This window comes from Triturus cristatus, chromosome 6, assembly GCF_964204655.1.
Source record: "Triturus cristatus chromosome 6, aTriCri1.1, whole genome shotgun sequence".
NCBI lineage: Eukaryota > Metazoa > Chordata > Amphibia > Caudata > Salamandridae > Triturus > Triturus cristatus.
The window spans coordinates 1,750,846,824-1,750,870,065 of NC_140589.1; the positions used below are offsets into that span (position 1 = coordinate 1,750,846,824).

General features: G+C 44.2%; 1 protein-coding gene across 7 annotated transcripts in view; it reads left to right on the forward strand.

The window, feature by feature from the left end:
• LCLAT1 (lysocardiolipin acyltransferase 1) overlaps window positions 1-23,242 on the forward strand; it is a 713,371-nt gene that overhangs the window by 112,972 nt on the left and 577,157 nt on the right. For 5 of the 7 annotated variants that reach the window (XM_085613011.1, XM_085613018.1, XM_085613015.1 and 2 more), the window contains one exon: window positions 13,898-13,943. The exons of 1 other annotated variant lie outside the window; for it this stretch is intronic. The gene's annotated coding sequence lies outside the window, so the exon portion shown is untranslated. Of the gene's footprint in view, window positions 1-13,897; window positions 13,944-22,797; window positions 22,879-22,992; window positions 23,061-23,242 lie in introns of all 7 variants that reach the window. One more of the 7 variants, XM_085613013.1, reaches the window with a different exon arrangement.

Here is a 23,242-nt window from a genome sequence, read left to right on the forward strand (position 1 = left end):
CTTTTTTTATTATATATAATTTTATTGATTCAGTTGCAGACCAGAACAAGAAATTAAACCCCAACATGAGATACCAGCATGATCTCACATTGACAGGTAAAAACAGAGTACCATATCCATAGCCTACATGGCTCCCAGGTTCGGCATTCTTGTAGCAACATCGTATGCATTCTTAGCTACAGCACCTGATGTTAGTAAGTATGACACAAAAGATGCTGTGACACACAGGGTTGTTCCTCTTCATAGGAGTCCTGTTGGGCCTTGCAGTACGCCATATCAGTTTTCCATGAATCCAATTTGGGGACCCTTCTCGCTCCCCAGAAGATAGGCACCCTCTGTTTTGAAATTAATAGTGCCACAGCCACAAATTTACGGTTCACTGCCTGGATGTGTTTAAGGAAGTCCAGAAGACAAACCGCGGGGGGCTCATTTGACCTCCTCCATCACCTTGTCTGAGAGAGCCTTCGTCACCTCCCTCCAATTCTATGGACTAGGGGGCCTTCCCTAGCTACGTGCAAAAACTCTGCCGCAGGGTCCGGGCAGCTTTGGCAACTCGCATCTTCTCGTAAACCATATTTGTGCAGCTGAAGAGGAGACGAGTACTTCTGCTGTAAATATTTAAAATGGATTATTCTTCAATGGGGGGTGTCTTACAGTTCATGGTTAATGGGTTTTTTCTAAAAATGTCTATTCTAAATTGTCAATACAACTATCCTGTATCTTTTACTAAGGCGGAAGGCTTCTGGGTTACACAGCCCTGCATTGTATTTGACGCTTAACACAATAAAATCTGTTTTAAAAAAAAAAAAATGGATAATTCTTAGGTTGCAGTTTGAGGTGTGTGCTTATTGAATCACAGCAAAACTCCCCAGTCAGAACTCCAGGCAGCCAATGCGATTGGCTGCTATAAAACCGTGTTACAGCGGTCCAAGGCGGTATTAGGTTGCATAGGCAATTCACTCTGTGAAGCTTAGGAATAATTTTTTTACGGTCTGTACAGATAAGGAGTGTATAGGGACCCCAATGTCTTTGGTTCTTGTGGAAATGAAGAAAACCGTGCCTGCAGCACCAGTTGCAGCCGGTGGTATGTAAATTGTAAAAGTGGGGTCTTGTTTGCACCCACGAAGTCGGTGAACTCCTGGAATGTTCCCGCTAGGAACAGGTCCCCCGTTGACCTTATGCCTAACGAGCCTAGCTGGGTAAGCGCCTTCGGCTCTTGTGTGACTGATATTGCTGGGTGATGCAGTAATGGTAAAGCTGGAGCATAGAACGGGAGCTTTATTAGCACGAGTGGCCAGTGCATGCCAAGCACGTGCGGTGCAGCGAATTGTGTTGATTTCTGTGGTCAGAGTGCCTGTATGTACAAGCAGCAGTATAGCTGTGAGAGGGATGGGGTGGGCATCGTCACTTTCGATTGCAACATGTGGGGTCTATCTCATGGGGTTATCAATAGTGCCTAAAATGCACCTGTGCACTCAAGTAATAGAGATAAAAGTCTGGAGCACCGAATTCTCCTCGCCTGTATGTGAGCATGAGTGTCTGCCAGCGGTCCCTGGGCTGTTTGCCCACTCAAGCAAGGATTATCATAGAGGACTGCAACGTTTTGAAAAAAGCCTGGGTCAGCGGTATGGAGATATTCACAAAGCAATATAAAAACCAATGAAGCACTACCATCTTCATTATGGCAAGTCTGTCAGCGGAGATAGGGGAAGGCGTATCCAACGGTATACCTGTTGGGCCAACCTCGTGATGACAGTGCCATAATTCTGTCGATTAATGGTCTTAGGGTCCCTATGTATCCACACCCCCAGATATTTAATCGGCTCAGCTCTCCACTCCATGCGATAGTGTAGAGTCGATGGGTTTGTGCATTTGTTAACAGGAATATGGTCGATTTTAGACCAATTAATGCTCAGTTCAGAGTAACATTCATATTTTATGTATTCTCTGATGACTGGCCCCAGGTTGACTTTGGGGTCACAGACGTATAGCACCATATCATCCCGAACAGAGATATAGCTATGTGCCACTGTCAAACGCAAGGCCACTTCCGCATGCTTCTGCCTTATTACACATGCTAAGGGCTCCAGTGCCAGCACAAATAGGACTGGGGACAACGGGCAACAAGCAACCCTGCCGCGTTCCCTTGTGTATTTCTATTGCCTCTGATGTGACCCTATTGACTCTGACCCTCGGCACTGGATTGGTATACAGAATATGGATCTACCGGAGGAACACTTGAGACACACCCATATGGGACAATACTAGGAATATGTAAGGCCACTGTGTAGAATCAAAAGCTTTGCTGGAGTCGAAGCACTGCTGCGGCTTGAATCGAGGGATCAAGCTGGTGGAGAACTGGAAACCGCATATGCAAGTTATGGCAGTGGACTGGGAAGGCACAAAGCCTGACTGATCCGGCAGCACCAGTGAGGGCAATAACGGTTGAAGGCGAGTGGCCAGAATTTTAGCATGTATTTTGACATTTGTGTTAATTTAGTGACAACGGGCGATACGAGTTACATTTTTCATGTGGTCCCCCGGGCTTCAGGAGTATTAACAATGCTTCCCTCCGTGTCTGTGGCAGGATACCTTTGTTGTATGCCTCTTGGTATAGGCCTCTGAGATGGGGTGTCAGCAGTTCTGCATACATTTTGTAAAATTCACTGGGGAGGCTGACACCACCCCGTTTGGGAGCTTGCAGATTGCGTATTTTATTTCCTCCACTGTTATGGGCTTTGTTAGGGATTCCCTTTGCCCAGGGGACAGCCAGGCAATCCCAATATCATTCAGATATAATGTTGCTTCTTGTTCTGTGGCAGAGGCGTGGGTGCAGTATATTTTGGTGTAGAATTGTACAAATGCAGACTCAATGGAAGGAGTGTTGTAACTCATGAAGCCCTCTGAGGTATCTATGTTCACCACCTGTGTGTGTCCCCTAGGCGTCCTTATTTTTGCTGCTAAATGCCGGCCTGGACTCCCGCCCTCCCCATATGCCTGGACCACCCACCGATTAGACATATAGTGTATTTCTTGATCCGCTGTGTCATATTCTGTGATGTGTGTATTGATGGCGGCTAATGTTTGGGTCTGGTCGGACCTCGTAGTCCCTCTCCAGGTCCCGTATTGTGATTTCCAAGGAGCTACGCCAAATGTGAATGGATTTTAATACTCCTGCCTTTAGCCCAATACAGGCTCCTCTGATGGTCACCTTGAAGGCCTCCCACAACGTGGCTGCCTCCTCAACCGTGCCCTCATTACTCACCAAAAAATGCAAAATTTCAGCTCAGACCCTATCTTGAAATACTGCATCCAGAGTGCTGATGCCTGCAGCCTCTATTAAAACTGAAGAGGCGTGTGTGTAGGAATCACTGCTGACATCAGTACCAGAGAGTGATCTGACGGTGATTGCGGCATCTGTCGGACCGCGACTATCCATGTGTTTACTTCTTTCGTGACTAACCAGTAATCTAGCCGTGACCACATGTTGTGAACATGTGAAGTGAATGTGCCCTCCCTTGTGTTGGGATGCCGTACCCGCCAAGCGTCTAATAAGCCTATATTCCCCCCATGCCCTCCCTTAGTGTTTGAGCAGAGTGCTTTATCTGCCTGTCCGCAGTGGGGATCTATACATATAAGGATCTAGATGGACCTTGAAGTCTTCTCCCCACACGACAGCGGAAGGAGACCTAACCAAGCAGCCTAGTCCACATCGCCTCGAAAAAAGCAGGGTCATCTACGTTAGGCCCATACATATTTATAAGTGTGACAGGTGTACTACCCAAGTTGCCTTATGCTATCACATATCTACCCTGATCGTCTATCTCAGCATGCGTCAGGGTGAAGGATGTTCCTTTCTTGATCAGGAGGACGATGCCCCTGGAGATTAGTTGGCTCATCTTGAGGGCATTTTTTGACAGTGGATGATGGCTATTAGAGCAGTCCGCTTCTGTGAACTTAATGCAGAGTAATGTACTATAGGATAGAGCAGCAGGGTATTCTCCATTATGGGATCTTCATTGGCAAATTGATTTTCTCCTGCTCAAATATGCGGAATCTCCGAGCGCTTTACAATATATAATTTTTAATTTTTTTAAATTTTTTTTGTGCTTCTCTGATTTAATAAAGTGTAATACGACTGTTTGATAAATTGAAGGTGATTTTTTTGTTTTAAGTATGGTAAATACAGCTATAAAATTGCACTAATGCAAAACGTGTTTGTTGATCACCTTTCTCAATCGTTCTAACATTCAACACAAAGCGACAGTCTTTAGGTACGAAGGGGCAGATTTATGTTGCACTTGCGCCACTTTTGCTCCGCCGTTGCGTCACTTTTGTGACGCAGCAGCGGCGCAAATCCTGCGCCATGGTGCGGGGTATTTACAACGTGACGCATCTGGGAGATGCGTCACGTTGTAAAGCCCTGCGCCACATGTAGGCGTTCCAGGGCAGGTGGGGGCGTTCCGGTGCAGGAACGCCTCCTAAAAGTGGCTGAGTGAAATCTACAAGATTTCACTCAGTCACTTTTAGGCCCATGCTGCGTCAAAACCCTGCGCCTGCTTGAAGCAGGCGTAAGGATTGACGCAGCATTGTACAGATAGGGCCCCCCAGAACATTGCTGGAGCTGCGTCGCGCTTGCGACACAACTCCAGCAATGCGCCACTTTTACGGCACAGATGCGTCACGCATCTGTGCCGTTTTTGCCCCATGGTGCGCCGCATTATAAATGCGGCGCATCCATGGTGGCGCAGCTGTGGCGCATAATAATTGGCGCATCCCTGCTGATATGCAGGGATGCGCCAGTTAACATAAATCTGCCCCAGAGTGCCTAACTTAAATAAGTGAGTGCAATTTTAGTGCTCTTTAAGCTTCGTTTCATGTATTGTTTGCGGGCATTTCCGGGACTGTCAAATCCTGTATACATGTGGTACTCACCCATTGAGGTGTAACATTACATCTGTTTAAGCGCATTTCCCACACTTCTCTAACCACGTAATTTGCAGCTAGAAGGACCAAATGTAATTTCTGCAAAGAGTAATGATTACCAGGGACCCCAATTTCACTGGAGGGGGTGTAAATACAATTTAGTCACTGCGAGGTGTGAAGAAAGGATTTCCAAAGATAATTTTAAAAAAAAATGATTTTCCTAATCCTAAATTGGTATATTTTGTATGTAGTCGAATACTATACAAATTGAGAGTTTTGAAAACAGTCAGATGTATGTTTCTTTTTTTGTGCAAGCAAATTAAATTAGGATTGTTGCAGTTTACAAGTTATACCTGCTTGCTAAAGGAAGTTTAGAAATACCCCTGTAGGTGTAATTTAAGAAAAGACATGGGTGTAACGTAAAAGATTTATAAGTGTAAAGAGGGGAGAAAGATAAGTACAAGTGCAACCCCTTTATTCGACCCTTTCTGATATAATCGGATCAGGATAGTCTCCCGTGCAATTTTAAATGTGAACATTCTATAGGCAAGTAAATGGCATACAGTTACAGAAGGCAGAAGTTACATAAATAGGTTACGTAATCCCAACAACACACATCTCATAGGAAATGTAAAGTAAATACATTGGTACAGAAATGGGAAACTTTGTGGTACTGATTGTGAATCAGGACTATCTGGCAGTGGAAGACGATGGCAGGGAAAGCAAGGAAAGGGCCACGGGAATGAGTACCTACAAGAGAATTGCCATAAAAATAAATAAGCTGAAAATTGAGTTATTCAATGAGATAAGTATCCAGAGGCAGTGGCTGTGAAATTGTATGTCCAAACTTACTCTTGTGAGTACTTCTGACTGAGGCAGTTTCACACATACTAGTGTCATATGAGTTACCTCCACACCTACTGCCTCCATACACAATTTCTCCACCAGCACAAACACTAGTAACAAATGAATTTACATCCGACAGCCAATCAGAACTCCTTGCACTGCTATTTTTCCTACCCCCAACTAAGTGTGGGCGTAGTTCGCGAAGTAGCGCTACGCGTAGACACGCAAAGTGCACTTCGCACTATGTGAGCTACGCGGAGCACTTCGCGAACTGCGTAGTACCCTGTTCGCACTGTGCAAGATGCCGTTTTCAATGATTGCACAGTGCCGGATGCTTGTCCGCACTTTGCAATCATTGAAAACGCCATCTTGCACAGTGCGAGCTGTAGTTTTCTACCGCTCAAGTAGATTTTTACTCGAGCGGCAGCTTTCTCAATGCGGACTGGTAGTTGCTCGTTGCGACCACTCTCAATGAGAAACCTGACCTCCCGCGTAGAGAATCTCGCCGGGAGGTTTATTTTCCACGCTCGCGATCGCCAACTTGATGTTGCTGATCGCGAACGAGGAAAAAGTCTCGCCGGGATGTCATTTTGCTTGTTCGCGGTCGTCAACTTGGCGTTGAGGACCGTGAGCAAGCAAAAAATGACCGCTGCACTACGCAACGCTACGCGTGTTTGCACTGTACCCATCCATGGACCACTGTATTCTTTCCATCGATCTCCGGCTCCTCAATAAAATCAATAATAAAAACAACAATTTCTTACTGTGGCGTTGGGAGTTCTGTACCTATTTTTTGAAGTTGTACCATGCCTTCTGTCACCGTGTTCCATTTATTTGGTTATAAGAGGCGGACAGCTGGAAGGACTGTGCGCCAGGGCTGCAGTAAAGGATTTGAACATGTACTTGCGTGTCTCCTGTCTTTACAAGTTGGTGAAGATTGGTGCGGCCCTAGTCAGCGAACCCACATCAGCGTTCGTGTCAACCTTTGCTTGAAGGCATAGGAAGCTGCGTCCTCACCCGATTTCATTCCTTGAACTGTGGCCGGATTCTTGAGGTTGGACTTGCTTTGTTTGCAGTAGGATCGCTGTTTACATTTACTGTCTGCGTTGCCCCATTCACTCTGCTGTGTATAGCTTGTACCATTACAAGCATGCACTCTTGTGCACCTGCTAGTGCGGCTGTATTCCAATGTGCGCTTCTTATGAACCAAAACACTACTCCTTTCCTCCGACACACTGGTGTTGCGTCACCAGGCAATGCAACATGAGGTTACACTGCGTAACTTCAGAAGGTGGCCATCTTGTTGTAGTTTTACTTTGAGGATATTCATTGTGTATCGACACCACCAAATAAACCTGAGGATGAAAGGAACTGAAAACGTAAGATAACAGTAAAAGGTTTTCAGGGACTTTCTTCGAAAACAGTGTACTCCTTAGATTTTGCAATCATACACTGAATGGGAGTACTTATACCTGCTTTTGAGACTAAGAATGCTGGATTTAACACAGGATTCCTTATTTTCTTAGAAGCCTTATCGTTGCTCTTCAACATGTATGCTGCCCAAACTTGAGCTCCTATTCAACCTTTGTTTGCCTTCTCGGGACATACATGACATTGAGTTATTGTATGTAAAGTAAACCTGTGGTACTTGTTCTAAAGTATTATCAGAAACATCAATGAATGTTGATATAATAAAAATAATTGTTCTAATGAAGTAAAAGGCAGAGAGTATTCTATTATAAACAAAGTTTTATTCACCTCTCTGCGCAGTGACAGCATTTGCCCCTGCCCCAGCCTAGGGCAGGCATTCCGCTTTTGTTTAGTGACTGGTGTCACCTCCCCAGGGGCCAAGCTCTGGGGAGGTGTAGGTTTCATTTATACGTGAAATGCCTAGTCCATTGAAAATCCAGTTGAATAAGAAAAAGCCAAAGTTTATAAATACTGGTGAAAATGGGTAAAGAAACATTTTAAAATAAAGTGTAGAAGTGAAAAACAAATTTAAGTTTTAAAAAGAAAAGGGGAATATTTTATCAACGTTTATGAAACCACACGAGCTGTAGAACATTTTGAAATGATCTAACAGGCACATGTCGGTTATAAGAGATGTGTTAGAAGCATCACACCGCTTGCTTCTGTTTTGGACATTAGTATGCCCTTAATAACCCCTGGTCCTCGCATCCAATCTAATTTCGAAGAGGGAAGTTAAAGGAAGAGTTTGTTTAGTGAAAGTAAATTCAAATCCGCTTTTCACAAACCTCCTGGATGTTTCAAGTGACAGGTTGAAAACAGCCCAGTGGGATGGAGTGTTTTTTTCTTTGCATGCTCCTGGACAAGCGTACAAATTTCAAAACCAAACATTGTTAAAGTAATACAGCATGTCAAACAAAACATAAAAAGGCAATAAATGCCGCTATTAAGATGAGTGGTGAACGTCCATTTCCTATAATCTTTGGCATCTTCTACTTTTAGAGTTCACATACCTCTTTGCAATGCTTAATATGAGCATTTCACACAGTTCGGCACCAGAACTCTAATAGATCACCTGTTCTAAAAACAAAAATGTGCCTTCATGATTACCCGGATTGTGAAAGGCCTGCTGCAGGCAGCAATATTGCTAATTGTGAGTGCTACATAAGTGTATTTCAAGAACGTCACTATTACTACGGTAAAGGTACAGCAATAATGCAACACAAGCCATCCCCCAGGCGCCCCACACTGCCAAGCAGGAAGAGACACTAATTCTCTATTGGCTGATTTCAGTCAGGGTGGGCTATGGCAGCACTCTCCTAGCTGCACACTTTTTGCTGAACCATTCAAAAAGTCTGGCATTGGTGTGCATGGTCAAACTGGCCTACCGGGCAATCAGGCATTGCAGAAGGGCTGGCCTGACAGCAGTAGCGGGTCCTGGAGGGAGTGCTGCAGAGCGGGGAAGGGTAGGGGGTAGTGAACTATGGCATACGGCCAAACCAAGGTAAGTACATAAATAAAATGAATGACATTGCGCACGCTGCAACGCCAAATGTCGATGCAGCGTGTGCAATGTAATTTGTTTTATTTATTTATGAACTTACCTCGGTTCGGCCGTATGCTGTAGTTTACTACCCTGCCTCTCACCCGCCCCGCCCACCACCCCGCAGCACTCCCAGGAGCCGCTACTGCCTGACAGGTCGGTGTTTTGTCTGCTTTTGGGCCTCTTTTATTGTCTAGTGGGCATGTTCTTCTGATGTGTCTCCAGAAGATCAAAACTGTCCCAATTTGTAAATATGGACCACTGTTTTTTGGCTATCTGCTTTACTAATGGGAGCCACTTTTATTCTTGATGCCTGGGCCTATTTTCTGTCCCAGTCCAGCCCGGTTTATGTAGCCAGATTTAGATTTAGAACCACAATGAAAACCAAAGGGACCACGGCAGGCGAGTAAACAATCCATTTATACTTTTTTTCATTTAAATCTGATATTTGTGATCGCCAACTATATACGGCCGGGACTCCCTCCCTGTCTCTCTTGAATATGTTGAGCTGGAGCCAGCCACCTCCCTCACCTGGACTCAGTTGTTCAGAAAGACCTGGACCGTCCCATCGCCCAAGAAGAAATTGGGGAAGCAATTGTCCTTATTTCGTCTGGCAAGACGCCGGTTCCAGATGGCCTTCCTCGTGAATATTGTGCCCTGTACCGCAAGACGCTCACTCCATATCTCGCTCAGCTATTCCGTGAAGCAGTGGAGAAGGGTTCCTTTCCTCCTGAGACCGATACGGCCACCATCGTGGTCATTCCTAAATCCCAGCCACCCTCGCCCCGATGCGCGAACTACCGTCCCATCTCCCTTATAAACATAGAGCTAAAATTGTATGCCACGATACTCGCTCAGCGCCTTAAACCCCACTTACACACGCTGGTCCACCCAGACCAATGTGGGTTCATGCCTTCGCGTGGTACCCAACACTGTGTTCGGTGGCTTCACTCAGCCCTGGCCCACCGTAACTTGATCACCCCTACCTCGCACTCCTCCTGGTAGATTTCGAGAAAGCCTTTGACTCGGTGGACTGGGGGTTCTTGGATGATGTCCTGGCAGAGATGGGAATCTGGCCCCGCTTTCGGGGTTTAATCCGCATATTGTATGCCCGCCCAAGGGCACGTGTTCTGGTTGATTGGGTCCTATCCGAACCCTTTTCGATCTGCAGGAGAACAAGGCAGGGGTTCCCCCTTTCTCCCCTGCTCTTTGTTCTGGTGATGGAGCCGTTGGCGGCCCTGATATGCTCGAGCGTACAGGTGCAGGGTTGGGAATGGCCCAATACAGAACCAGATAAAATCGCTCTTTACGTGGATGATGTCCTTATTTACTTGGCGGATCCCGCGAAGTCGGGCCATCACTGCCTCCGGCTCCTCCGGTCTTTCGAGCGGGCTTCCGGCCTCCGGCTCAGTCCTGGTCCCCCTTCACATGTCCAGAGAATGTTTCGACTGGCAGTTCACCATACCGCTCCGCCGCCAATCATTTAAGTACCTAGGGATATGGGTGACTTTACTCTCTGAACTCAGCTGGGCTCTTAATGTCACTTCCCTGGTGAAAAGGGCTAAGGCGGACCTTCTAAAATGGCAATCACTGCCTCTGAATCCCATGGGGAGAGTCGCACTTTTCAAAATGATGATTCTTCCCAGATTCCTCTACATGCTTTAAAATACCCCCCTCAATTTCCTGAGGACTTGGTTCCGGGAGCTTGACAGCTTTGCTTCTAAATTTCTCTGGGGGAAGGGTACGGCCCGATTGGCCCTGGGTGTTTGCTGGATCACTTCCTTTGACGGGGCCTAGAGATGACCCATTTATACCTATATAGCCTGGCCACACGTCTGCACTCCCTGCACGACTGGTTTAACGGAGACTGGTCCGATCTGGCATATAGGCTGGAACGCAGTGAGTTGGGTTTGTCCAATATCCAGTCGATGCTGTACGGGGAACCTGTTTCGTCCCGTCTGCCGGATGTGACGCGTTCTGTATTCCTGGCCTGGCGGGCCGTGTTGCGTCATACAAAATGAATTCACACATTGACCCAGTGTACACCCTTGTGGCACGACACTTGGCTCAGGGAAGTCAATGGGCTACAGGGCTTTCGGTCTTGGGACCTTATAGGCATTTCCCAACTGGGTGATGTTTGGGTGGGTGATCATATGCGCTCCTTTCAAGACCTTCAAGTTAGATACTCTCTACACCACTCGCAGTTTTATAGATATTTACAACTGCGCCATGCTCTTCAAGCGCACCTCACGACCGGTACACGACTCCCGGATCATAGTCCTCCTGAAGCACAAATCATGCTGGGGGATCCGGGGAGGGGGTCTCCCGCATTTACCAGACACTCATTAACAATACCCCAACATCACTTGATCGGCTGCGGGCTCAATGGGAGGATTGGGTGGGCACCCTGGAGGAGGAGGACTGGCGTGATGCCCTTATGGACCCCAGGACAGTCACCGCCTCCGCCAAACTGCACATGATACAGCTTTATTTCTTACACGCCGCCTACTTGACCCCGGCGTGCCTGCATCGCGCAGGACTCCAGCCGACCCCCGCCTGTGCTAGATGCGGTCACAAACCCGCCGACTTTCTCCATATGGTATGGGCCTGTCCACGCTTGGCGCGATTCTGGGGAGATATTGAAGAGTAACTCACCGAGGTATTGGGGTCGGAGATCCCACATGGCCCGAAACATGCGATCTTGGGCATCACAGATGGGCTGGATGGGTCCAGAAATGAAACATTATTTTATACCACGGCAGTGGTAGTGGCTAAGAGGGATATAGCGACTGCTTGGAAATGCCCTAACCCTCCCACCGTTGGGAAATGGCGAGCCGGGGTTGACTAGTGCGCCATGCAGGAGAAGACCATGTATGAAGCATGTGGCTGCCCCGAGAAGTATTGTAAGGTCTGGGGGAAGTGGTTGGGGGGCATGGTTTAGTCTTGCCGGGGATACTCTAAACTTTGTCTTTTTGAATTTGTATGTCCTTGGCCTATGGGCTGTCCAGATCATTGCATATATTCCTCTTTTAACATGGTGTCTCGATGATTGGCTGGTGCTTTTTGTGAAATCAATAAAAATTTGTTTATCAACAAAAATAAATCTGGTATTTGTGATGTATTTTCCATTATGAATGCTGAACTACAGATACCAGAATATAAAGAAAAACAGCACAGACATTAAGAGCCAGGTTTTCAACTTCTTCCAGAATTCGAGAATTGAAGATTAGGCTCCGACGTGGAAAGGGAGGTTGTTCCATGCTTTGGAGGTTACATGGGAGCAGGCAAGGCCTCTGGCTTGCTAGTAAGAGCCCGGCTGAGCAAAGGTTTCTGGGAGGTGTGTAGAAGTGTATGTTCCGGTATGCGGGGCTGGTTTGAGTAGTGCTTTGTGTATGTGTGTGAGCAGTCTGAATCCGGTTCGTTTGTTGATTGAGAGACAGTGTAGTTCCCTGAGGTGAGGGGTGGTGTGGGTGCGGCGAGAGAGGTTGACTGTTTTAGAACATAAAATGATTGTGTATGTGCTTCTTAAGGTGGGCCTCCATGTGCAGCTTAGTGCAGGTGCTGTACAGAATCTGTGCACTACTCTAGACTGCCCTCATCAAGTGCTGACAGAGCAGGCGGACAAATTTATGTTCCACTGTGGACAAAAAGGGAAGGTAGCGTATAGCTGTTATTCAACTTAAGCCAAGACTTTAGAGAAAGAACACTGATACTGGGAACCTGGACAGCAGCATGTTCATGTTTGTATGGGGGTTCCAACATTTTAGTGGGATCTAATCACAAACTATTGACTTCTGATAGGATGCTCTCATGCCCACCTACAATTTATTGCACGTATCTCTATAAGGCTGATGGATTATTGGACAGAGCATGTTCCAGGGGTTAAGAACCGAGTGATTGTCTACGCTCAGCTACAACGTAAAGCTTCTGGCAGGAGTAGAACGTGACTCGTGTTGCAGTTTACTCGTGTTGCAGTTAAAACCTGTTAGCGTTAAAGATCTTCAATGCTGTCTGTGCCCTTTGTACTTAATGAACACATTAGGTGGTTCGCTTTCAGGCTCTCTCTTGGCTTCGAGCATGGCCAAATAATTAAATATAGCACTCCTGCCAGCGCGGCCGCCTGAGCGAGCGCACGAGCCACGAGGAGTCTTTCATCAAACTAAAGTGCTGCAGAAAGCGAGGAAAGACTGTGCATCCGGCCAGGCAATGCTGGGCTTGGGGTCCCGCCAGGCAATGCCGAGGTCCAGCCTATTTCTTGCAAAACCCCTAACGCATTAAAAGCCATTCCCAGACGGTATTTATGCTAATGGCGTTTCTATCGGACATTAATTTTTTAAAAATATATTTCGTACTTCGCAGCTGAGGTGCTGTGCGGTCACAGTTCACGTACTATTTCCCGAATCTTAGGACCCTTTCCAGCTGCTCTTTTGACCCATCTTCGAATGTTGTTTTCACCTCCCATAACCTCGAAGTGAACAGCAATCATTTATGAAACATGACGCATTATTATACTTTTTTACCATGTAGACTGGATAAATGACTGAAGGAAGGAACCGGATTGATGTAACTAAACTGAATGGATCCTGGACCTACAGTGATAAAATGAAGCAAAATTGCTGCTCCCAACTTTAGGTGTTTGCCCAGATTTATGATGAAATAGTCTCATTGCATACCGCATTATCCGTATTGTATAGATGAAGGCGAAGGCTGTGCGTATAAAACTGCCTCTTTTGGTTCAAATGATAGATGTGTTCATAACATAGCAATAACCTGTTTTTCACCCGCTTCATACATACCATCTGTGCAGTTTAAAACACTGTATAATAACAGATGTTAATATGACCTAATTTAAAGGTACACATTTTACCAAACTGGGAAGGCTGAAATGCTGAGTTGGCCTAGCCCTGATAAATATTCGTGACCGCAGTGTTACTCTGATTTCATTGTTGAGCAGTTCACACACGGAGTTAACTTGCAGTCCAAATAGTAATCAATTAACTGACCACCAGTGTATTGTTTCTGTTTATTGGTAAAGTGTTAAAACAGTGCACCAAGCTGTCCAACTTGTCACAAGCATGAAATTATGTCAATTTGCAATCCTCTGTTTTTGTGCAGGCCAGATCACTGGAAAAGGATGGTTTCAAGTCTTTCGGAAGCAGAGGTATGTTGTTTCTGATATTAAATCTTTATTTTACTTTTGCGATTTTGTAATGCACTGCATGCCTCTGCGTAGTCATCTCAGAGTATCTTTGAGGTGGGGGACAAGTAAAACCAGAGGGTTCTCATTCAAAGGGTGTGTCTGCGCCAATGTTCAATGCAGCCACCTCTGGATGCTGACTTGATAGTGTAAACCTACTAGAGCAGTGGCCTTCAAACGTTTTCTTGCCTATTTTTTTGTGAAAAAAAAATGATTGGAACCCCCTAACCTCCCAATCAACATAACCATCTAGTATGTAGGGAGATGTTGTGGCCTTACGGCCAGAGCTGCCCGCCTTGTAGCTGGAGAACACGGTTCGAGCCTTGGCATCGGCTCAGCTTCCTGTGATTCTGGGCAAATCACGTAATCTCCCCGTGCCTACCAAAAATTAATGTGTTCTTGTGTAACATAACTGGTGCTCATGTAAAATGCTCCAATACCTTTGGGTCGATTTCACGGTATATAAATCTGCAAAAAAATTAAGTTTAATTGTGAATACTGCTGCCATAGAATGTTAGACGGTGTTTATTGGGAGCTAAGATCAAGGATAGCTGAACAAACCCAGTATTCAGGGCTGCGTCCCCTCAGCCCCAACCTCCAAATATTCTCTTTCGAATAGGTACTTTTACCTGCAGATTATTCACTTTATGAATCTCCTCAAGTGCCAGATTGGATCTGGAAATTCTTGTAATAGCTGATGTATGCCAGTTGGTCGCTCTGTCTACTTCCATCATCACTTTAACTAGCCTCTGGACACAGAACTTTATGTAGCTGCCACCTCTGCGTGCTGGCATTGGCTCCTCTTTTTCTGCATTTCTCAACCTGAATTTGGAGCTTTGCCCGTACCAGTTTTTGTTCTTCTACCAAATTCTTACTGTTAATTATATTCGAGTGTGCAGAGATGACACCGCCGACTAAGACAAGCTTCAAATTATGTTGTGATTGTTGGAAGCAATTGTTAACAAACCCACACAATGTCTATCTGTGGGGATTCTATTCCAAATCATTGAGAATAATAAACAAGGCCGATCACAATTGCAGGTTGCCTCATCAGTAAAGTCTAAGGCAAAGTAGAGGGATATGTGAAAAAGACGTTCGGAGCACAAGCGAAGTCCTTTGATGTCCAGACACTCCGCTCCAGGATAAGGTTTCATGGTTAGTAAGAATCCTGAGTTCTGCGTGGCTTTACTCTTGGGATCTGATACAAACTGTGGAGCCGGTGCTACTCTAATCCTCTAGGTCTTCATTGACTCTAGAGCAGATTATTCCCTTAAGGCAGCTTTGACAGCTGTTTCTTCATTGATGCCACAGTTGGCTCTAGAGACGTCCTTGCTGGATCGGTCACTGCCAGCACTGCTCTCAATTTGTAACAATCTTCGTCAAGAGTTCACTCTGTCGTTCTACCCCATCACTATAGTGCATCCCTGTGTTGAGGATTCCGCTGCAATTCCTCTTCCTCAACTACAGTATTTTAGGACGCCAGAAGAGGTTTCTGGGTCAGATTCAGTCGCTATCCAAGAAGGCCTTCAGGGATTTTTTTTTTTCTCATGGTAATAAAGGGGCAGGTAATTTGCCCCCTGCACATTATACTGATACAAAATGCCAGTGGCCTGGAAATTCACCTAAATGCACTCTGATTTCACCTCTGAGGCCCCCGACCGAGAGAGGTTTGTTTATTTGCAGTAGTAGTTCGGAGCGGAGCAGAGATTTGGGAATTACCACTCCCAACTGAAGAGTCCAAGACTAACCTACTCACAGAGATCCTTAAACCAGGACCTTCCACTTCTGACATCCTTTTGCGACTCAATGAGGCTTTAGTTAATCCAATGGCGGCTTGGTCAGAAGCCTTTTCAGCCCCAGTAGTGAGACGTCCTATCTAAAAGTGCCATAGGAGATGCCAACATGTTTATTCAGTACCCTACATCTGTGGTGCAAGCCTCTATTTGTAAGATCAATCCAAATTCTTTTCCATCCGCTGCACCAAACCGGGAGTCAAAACATATTGATATACTAGGCAGGAAAGTTTTCTTCAGGCACTCTAGTGCGGCACGCTTTGTATGCCTCTTGCTTTCTGCCCCTCTATTCTCAAACACCTTAGGACATGGTGCGTGGGGCCTCTTTAACTAATTTCCTCCGATTGATCCTGATGGCTAAGATGCGGGCAAAGATTTATGATTTGTCCTCCTCACCACTGACTCTGTTGCATGTGCTGTGGGAATAAGTGTTGTCACTAGATGACCTGCCTGGATACGCTGTGCTGGATTTTCCATAGATGTCCAGGCCTCTTTGATGACATGGCCAGTATTTTTGGCAAAAAGGCCTATTCGGTCTTGGGGTGTTATAAAAACAGCAGGGCAACAATTTGCTTCATGGGCTTGTCCTCCCTGGTCCGTTAGTTCCGTGTATAGGAAGTTCAGAGACTAATCTGGGGCCTCCATATTTCATCAGTGCCAAACTTCACAACTGATTGAACAGCCCGTGAAGACTTTTCTAATGGCGCTAGGGAGATCATGCAGCCTCCGTGGCAAGGATGACATCCGTGTCAGTACTCTACTACCCCTTGTTCCACTAGCACATCAAAGTCCCGTTATTTTCCATCAAGCAAACCACTGCGCAAAGTAGGATGCTAGCTCCAACAATTCCTGCTGTACTGGTGCTTGATCTTGTTGGATAAACGATTCCTATACATTTTCCACATTTATTATGCCCTTCCCTTTCTGGACACCCCCTTTGAGTTCCCTGTATGCACACACACTTCGTGCCAGCACCTTATTCAGGGAGATGTTGATACTCACTTAGGCTTCATTTGAGGTAGGATCTGTGGTAGAGCAGAGGATGGGATGGTTTTCACAGTACTTTTGGGTCTCTAAAAAAGATCCTAATTTTAAACCTCCGAAAGCTAAACTCTTTCCTCAAGAAGGAAACGTTAAGGCTAATGCAGGCATTCTACTATGAGGATTGGATGGTGTCCCTGGATCTGCAGGACTCCTACTTTTTCATATGCCAATTCTGCAGTCCCACTTGAATTGTCTCTACTTTGTAGTGGAAGGCAACTGCTTTTAGTTCACTTACTCTCTTTGGTTTTTTTCATCTCTCCTGCAGGACTTTATGAAGATTGTCAGTGGTTGTGGCCTAGCGTTGCAGGTCGTTAGTTCACATATTTGTGTACCTCACTGACTGTTGAAGGTGGGCTCATCTCGGTCGATCTTGGATCACCTGCAGAGCACAATGCCATTGTCCGCCCTGAGGTTTTCTATCAATTAATTTAGACTCATTGTACAAGCTTCCCAGAGCTGCCTTCATTAGGGTGTTTCTGGACACAGTGACCTTGAAGCCCCCTCCAAAGCGAGTTTGACTGTGATCCCGATATTTTTGTAAGAGACACTCTTCCAGTGCTGATGGTTCCGTTTTGGATTCAATTAAACAGTTTCAATACTTTAGTTTAATGTATTTTTTAATCCTTGGTTGCCCTATTCCCCTTTTTTTCTGATGATTTTTTCTGATGATTGTCTCCTTATTGCCCTTATAGATAGTTTTTCAAATCCGTGTACCTTGACTGATTTTTACCGTCTCTACTGGCGAGTCCTACACCCAGCCGGGTTGGAATTATCACCGGCTGTGTGGTTAGAGTTTTTGAATCTTTGTATCCATTAATGATTCTAAACTTTGCGCAGTTTGAATCTTGGTATGAACAGATTCTCCCTTTTTGACCAGGCTTTTTTTTGTTATTCTCTGTTATGTTCTAGCACTTACTACATTCATGCGACTTTTGGCAGGTATTTCTGGATTTACCGTTGTCTCTTTTTGTGCTTTTGCACAGGTCCTTTTTTTCTCTTAAACTCTTGTCTTTTCCCTTTTCTTTCCTTTGAATTCTTGTTTGAGTATCCTCTTCACATTTAGATGTGTATTTCATTTCTTTTCTGGAACGATTGGGATTCTTTACTTGGTTTACTTGGTCTCACGTGGTATTTTCCATGGGATTCAGGTTTATTCTTGCCATGCTCTGAAATGACAACAAGGGTAACGGCATAAATGTACTCATCGGGTATATTGATCGATTCATGATTTGATCGCAGTGCTCATGTGGGGATGGCATGTCATGTTGGTGTCTGTGGTGTACATATTCACAGTAGAGAGGGTTGATCCCTCTGGTTAACATTTTTTTTTTTTTCACTTGTGTTGAAACCTTATATTTGTATCATTCCCAGCCATGAAGAGTCGTGGGTTTATGTTTCCCCTACGAAACACGTGTCGGCTGGTCATGCTTCTATGAGGATTAAAGAACAACATGTCTTTATCTGAACAATTTCGTCTCCCTCATTGTGCTTACCTTTGTCAACATTGACTTTATAACTATATGTGTGCACAGGATTGCTTGTTAATTGTTTTGTTGCAGGGCTTTGTCCTACACATTTTAAGGAGTTGTAAGGGTTTCCCCTTCCTGTTTTGCACCATAACTATTCACTGAGTCTTGTACTTTATACGTCTATTTGCTGAGCGCCATTTGCTTCCTATGTCTTAATACCCTTGATAGTAGTTTGTGAAATTTAGGAAGGGCTGCCGCAATAGGTTTCCTTGCCATGTGTTTACAACAGAGGCTTTTAATATGGACTGGGATAACTCTTTGGCAACCTGGCCAAAGGCACCAACCTTAACATTCCCTCTACTAGAAGTAACACCATACACCATGAGGGTCTTAGAGAGAAATTTGTTAGATGAGAAAAATTGGAGAATGCTAGATGGTGGGATGGATGGGATGGAGCTACTCTCAAGCAGTACCTCAGATTAAATAGAGTTACCAGAGGTCTAAGTTCACAGATATTTCCCACATATGACGATCTGGACGAAGATCTTCTAGTTAAATGGGAATAGGCACTCAATCTCAAATCCAACACACTCATGCAGATCCTTATAGAAAGTGCAGAGAGGAAAGTGAGTAAATTACAAGCTGATATTGTTATTCTAGAAGCAGAAATTAAAAACCTTAATCTTAAAGAAGCTACAGAAAAGAATTACTCTATCCTCAAGGACATATTAACCATGCACCAAAATGAGATTAAGGATAGAAAAGCGAGACAATTGAAGCGTGATGAGATTGATTATAAAGTGGGCAGGGTCTTTACCTATGCCCGCAAATATGACTCTCTCTTACAAACGAGTGCTCCACATGACAAACCAGCGAGAGCTGATATGATATCTGTCTCCTCTAGTTCCACGTCATTAAGTGTCCCAGATATAGATACTGATTCTAACATTAGACGCAACAAATCTTCTTTTTTTACGAGAAGTCAGAACAATTCGGAGAGGAAACAGATCTATGGGTACACATATAACACAAGACACAAAACTCGTAGAGGAAAGAGGCAGGCAAAGGAGAATACAGGAAGAAACTGCGGTCCGGCAACGAGCGGAACTAGCAGAAGATATAGCGTCAAATGTTCAAGTTGTTAATCTCTCCTCTAAAGCACTCACTCATGATATGAATTTGTTGTTAAGTAAGGGCCTTAGCTTTAATCCACAAGATTCTGGTGACATATGCAGACTTAAGATTGATCTGTTTAAGTTTGTTAGGGCTCTAAAGCTCAAAACATTTTTTGCTGACAATCCCAATGTTGATAAAAGGGTGACGAAAAATTTCTGTGAAGATGTGTTTGGTGTTCCTACCATTCGTGATATACAGGCCACTAAACTGCTTTTGTCCCTCACTGATATTGAAGAATCACCATATACAATGGTGCAACTTCTTGAGGAATTAAAAATAGACACAGATGTGACTCCGTCTAGTGGTCTTAAAAATAAGTCCGAGTGGATTCCTACACTTTCGGGCGGATTCCTACACATTTTCGGGCGGTAATGTGATTGACATTTTTTACAAACGGGTTTTGGAAGATTTAAACACACATGAGTCCAAAAGGGATAAGACTAAGACTAAGTTCTATGATAACCTCACACAGGGTGAACGCTTGGCACTTAAAACACTTGCTAGTGACAGTGATATTCTCATCAGAGAAGCGGACAAGAATGGGAATGTTGTAGTCATGAATTATGCGGACTACAACAATGAGATTTTATCTCAACTTAGTGACTATACATGTTATCATCCCATTTCACATAACCCTATGGGACCTCTTACCATACTCATTAACAAGCATCTCTGAGTGGCACACCATGGGCCTTCTTGATGATGATGAAGTTGCTTATTTGAGAGTTTTTAGACCTACCTTTCCTGTGTTGTACACATTACCTAAAATACACAAGCATCTTCCTTTCCCCCCGGGGTGACGGATTGTCTCTGGCATGGGTGGTCCAACTGAGAAATTATCTGAATATGTGGATCTTTTCTTGGGCCCTTTAGTACGGAATCTTGCCTCTTGCATCCAAGATACTAAACATATTTTGAGCATTCTGTCCGATCTACAGTGGCAACCTGGCATGATCTTGGCGACTTTGGATGTGGTGTCTTTGTACACCAGCATTGAACCTGACTTAGGTCTTAAAGCGGTCACCAAATTCCTTGAAAACAGATCAGTCACATTATGGCTACACAATGAGATGTTGATCACGATGATGCACCTTATTTTGCACAACAACTTTTTTCTGTTTGAGAATAAATGGTATAAACAAGTCAAAGGGGTTGCTATGGGTTCGAGATTTTCACCTTAGTTTGCAAATTTGTTTATGGGTTGTCTGGAAACCGAATGGATTTGGGGTAAGAATGGAGCACCATGGATTGATTCTATCATCTTCTGGGGTCGTTACATAGACGAATGTCTTTTGATTTGGTCTGGGAGTGACAGAGTTGGTCCATTTTTGCTCTTACCTTAATACTAACAATTTGGGTATGCAATTCACTATGGATCATAGCACCACCAGTGTGACGTTTCTTGATGTAGAACTGTATGTCAAAGATGATAAAATTGAACAGTCGTCTGTTCCGTAAGAGTACTTCCTGCAATTCTATTCTACATGCAGACGGCAATCACCCATTACACCAAGTCCAGGCTATCACGTATGGTGAATTCCTAAGAGCCAGACGGAATTGCAGTGATTAACTAGAATTTGCTAACTGCATCAAGGATATGAAACCGAGATTTCAGAGGAGAGGTTATTCACCCTTAATTCTCAAAAAAGCAGAGAAAAGGATTTCTAGGGTGCAGCGGACAGACACTCTACTCCCTAGAAATAACAGAACGACTACAACCAAGCAGAGTATACGTATGGTCACAGACTACAATGACCTTAGCTACACTATCAGGAAAAGCCTCAATAAACACTGGGGCATTTTACAGACTGATATTTCCCTCAGGGACTTTCTTACCAGTCACCCACAAATCACTTTTAGACGGGGTAACAATCTACGCAGTAGACTGAGTCCCACCGTACCTAGGTGCCAGAATAGACAATCATGGCTCACCCCTCTTAATCTGGGTTTTCATAAATGTGGCTGCTGTGGGGTGTGCAAATGGGCGAAACATAAAACCTTGTCCTTTCTAGGCCACAACGGTAGGTCATATGTGATCAGGTCTAACATCAACTGCACCACAAAATATGTTGTCTATATCATTGAATGTACATGTGGTAAACAATATGTGGGCAGCACCATCAGGGCACTTAAAGAAAGGATTGGGGAACATACAAGGGCGATACACCAATGTGATGCAAGATATCCTGTAGCGTTACGTACAGCCACATGTCCCTCGCAGAGCACTCGGAAGGGATTTCAATTTTTTGGGATTGAAACCATTAATCAGGGACTACGGGGTGGCAACAGAGAACTGTGATTAAGAACGTCTGAGGCAATTTGGATAATGCGCCTTCAGACGGTTGAGCATGGTCTTAATTACGATTCCGAAATGCAATATTTCCTGGGGTAATGGTTTATGTACGAGATGACGTATCCATTGTAAGCAATTCTAAGTTCTGCTCTATAGGTACTGTGGCATTTGCTATGTGCTTTTATGTCACGTTCATTCCTCATGTACAATTCTGTACTGGGCCTTTTAGATGCCTTTTGAATTTGTATCAGGACATTTTGATTTAGGTTATGCACATTATTTTTGTATTACTTGTGTTCAAATTCTATACTTGTCGGTGGTGTTTTTTTTGTTATACCACAGCTGTCTTCTTTTTTTATCAATTTTTATTCTGTTAATAATGTGTCTTGTATTAGAGATGTCTTATTATTTCATTAGTCATGTCCATGTTTGCATTATATTTTTCTCTTTCTATTTTGTTCCCTTTCATGATGCATTTAAGTTTGATTATTTGTTGTGTTTACTGTCTTTTTGCTGCTATTTGTATCTTACATGGTTTTTCTAGTCTGTCCTTTATGTTCATTGTTTCTCCGAGATCTCTATATTTTTTAATTTTGTTTATTTTTGTGGTGTGGTCGTTTATATTCGTTGGTATTTTGGCCTTTTATTTGCATTCTTTGCTCTGTTATTTTCTTTGTTCTGCTTCTGTTTCTTGTAGGTTCATTTCCACTGATCGGTTGTCCTGAATCTCCCGTTTTATGACTTCCTGTTCTATACATACTGAATGAAGACGCGTTCTAGTCTTTTATTTTTTTCATCCGTTACTTATATCACTTCCGGGGCAATACGCACCTGTAGGTATTCTGTATCCGGACGGGTGCCGCCAGGACGCGTTTCTTTGCTGCCGTAATAGTGAGTTTGCCTTTTTATTCTTGGCTATTTGACTTGAGTTGGATTAGTACTCCCATTAATTGGAGTTAGGTTGTCGTATTATTTATCTTTTGTATGGCACGTACTTGCGGACCCTTTTTTTTTATACTTGGCCATTGTTTGTTCTTTCGTAGATGCAGTCTTCAGACACTTACTCGTGTTTGGCTGTTTGGCTTGATTGACGATTTCTGTGGTAATATATTCATACCTGCTTCGTGAGTCGATTTTCATACATTTTTAAACAGTCTGTGATATAGTGACTATTGCATTATTTACATTTTTCAATCGTTGACGTTGATGCATATTATTTTTTTAAATTTTTCTTACAGAGATCATTCACTCGTGATTTTGGCATTTTTCACTGGCGGTACTATATTTGACTTTGTTTGCAACCAAGGTGAGACGAAACAGTACTGATGTACACTGATTTGTTCATATGGGCGTTTTACTTGTGTTTTTATACTCTGTATTAGATATTGATCCTTGCACCTCCTATTATATCAGATGGACCATATTCGTCCGCTTCTTCGCCTTTGACTTTGTACGATGTGTAGGCCACAATATTTTGTGAGATGGCAG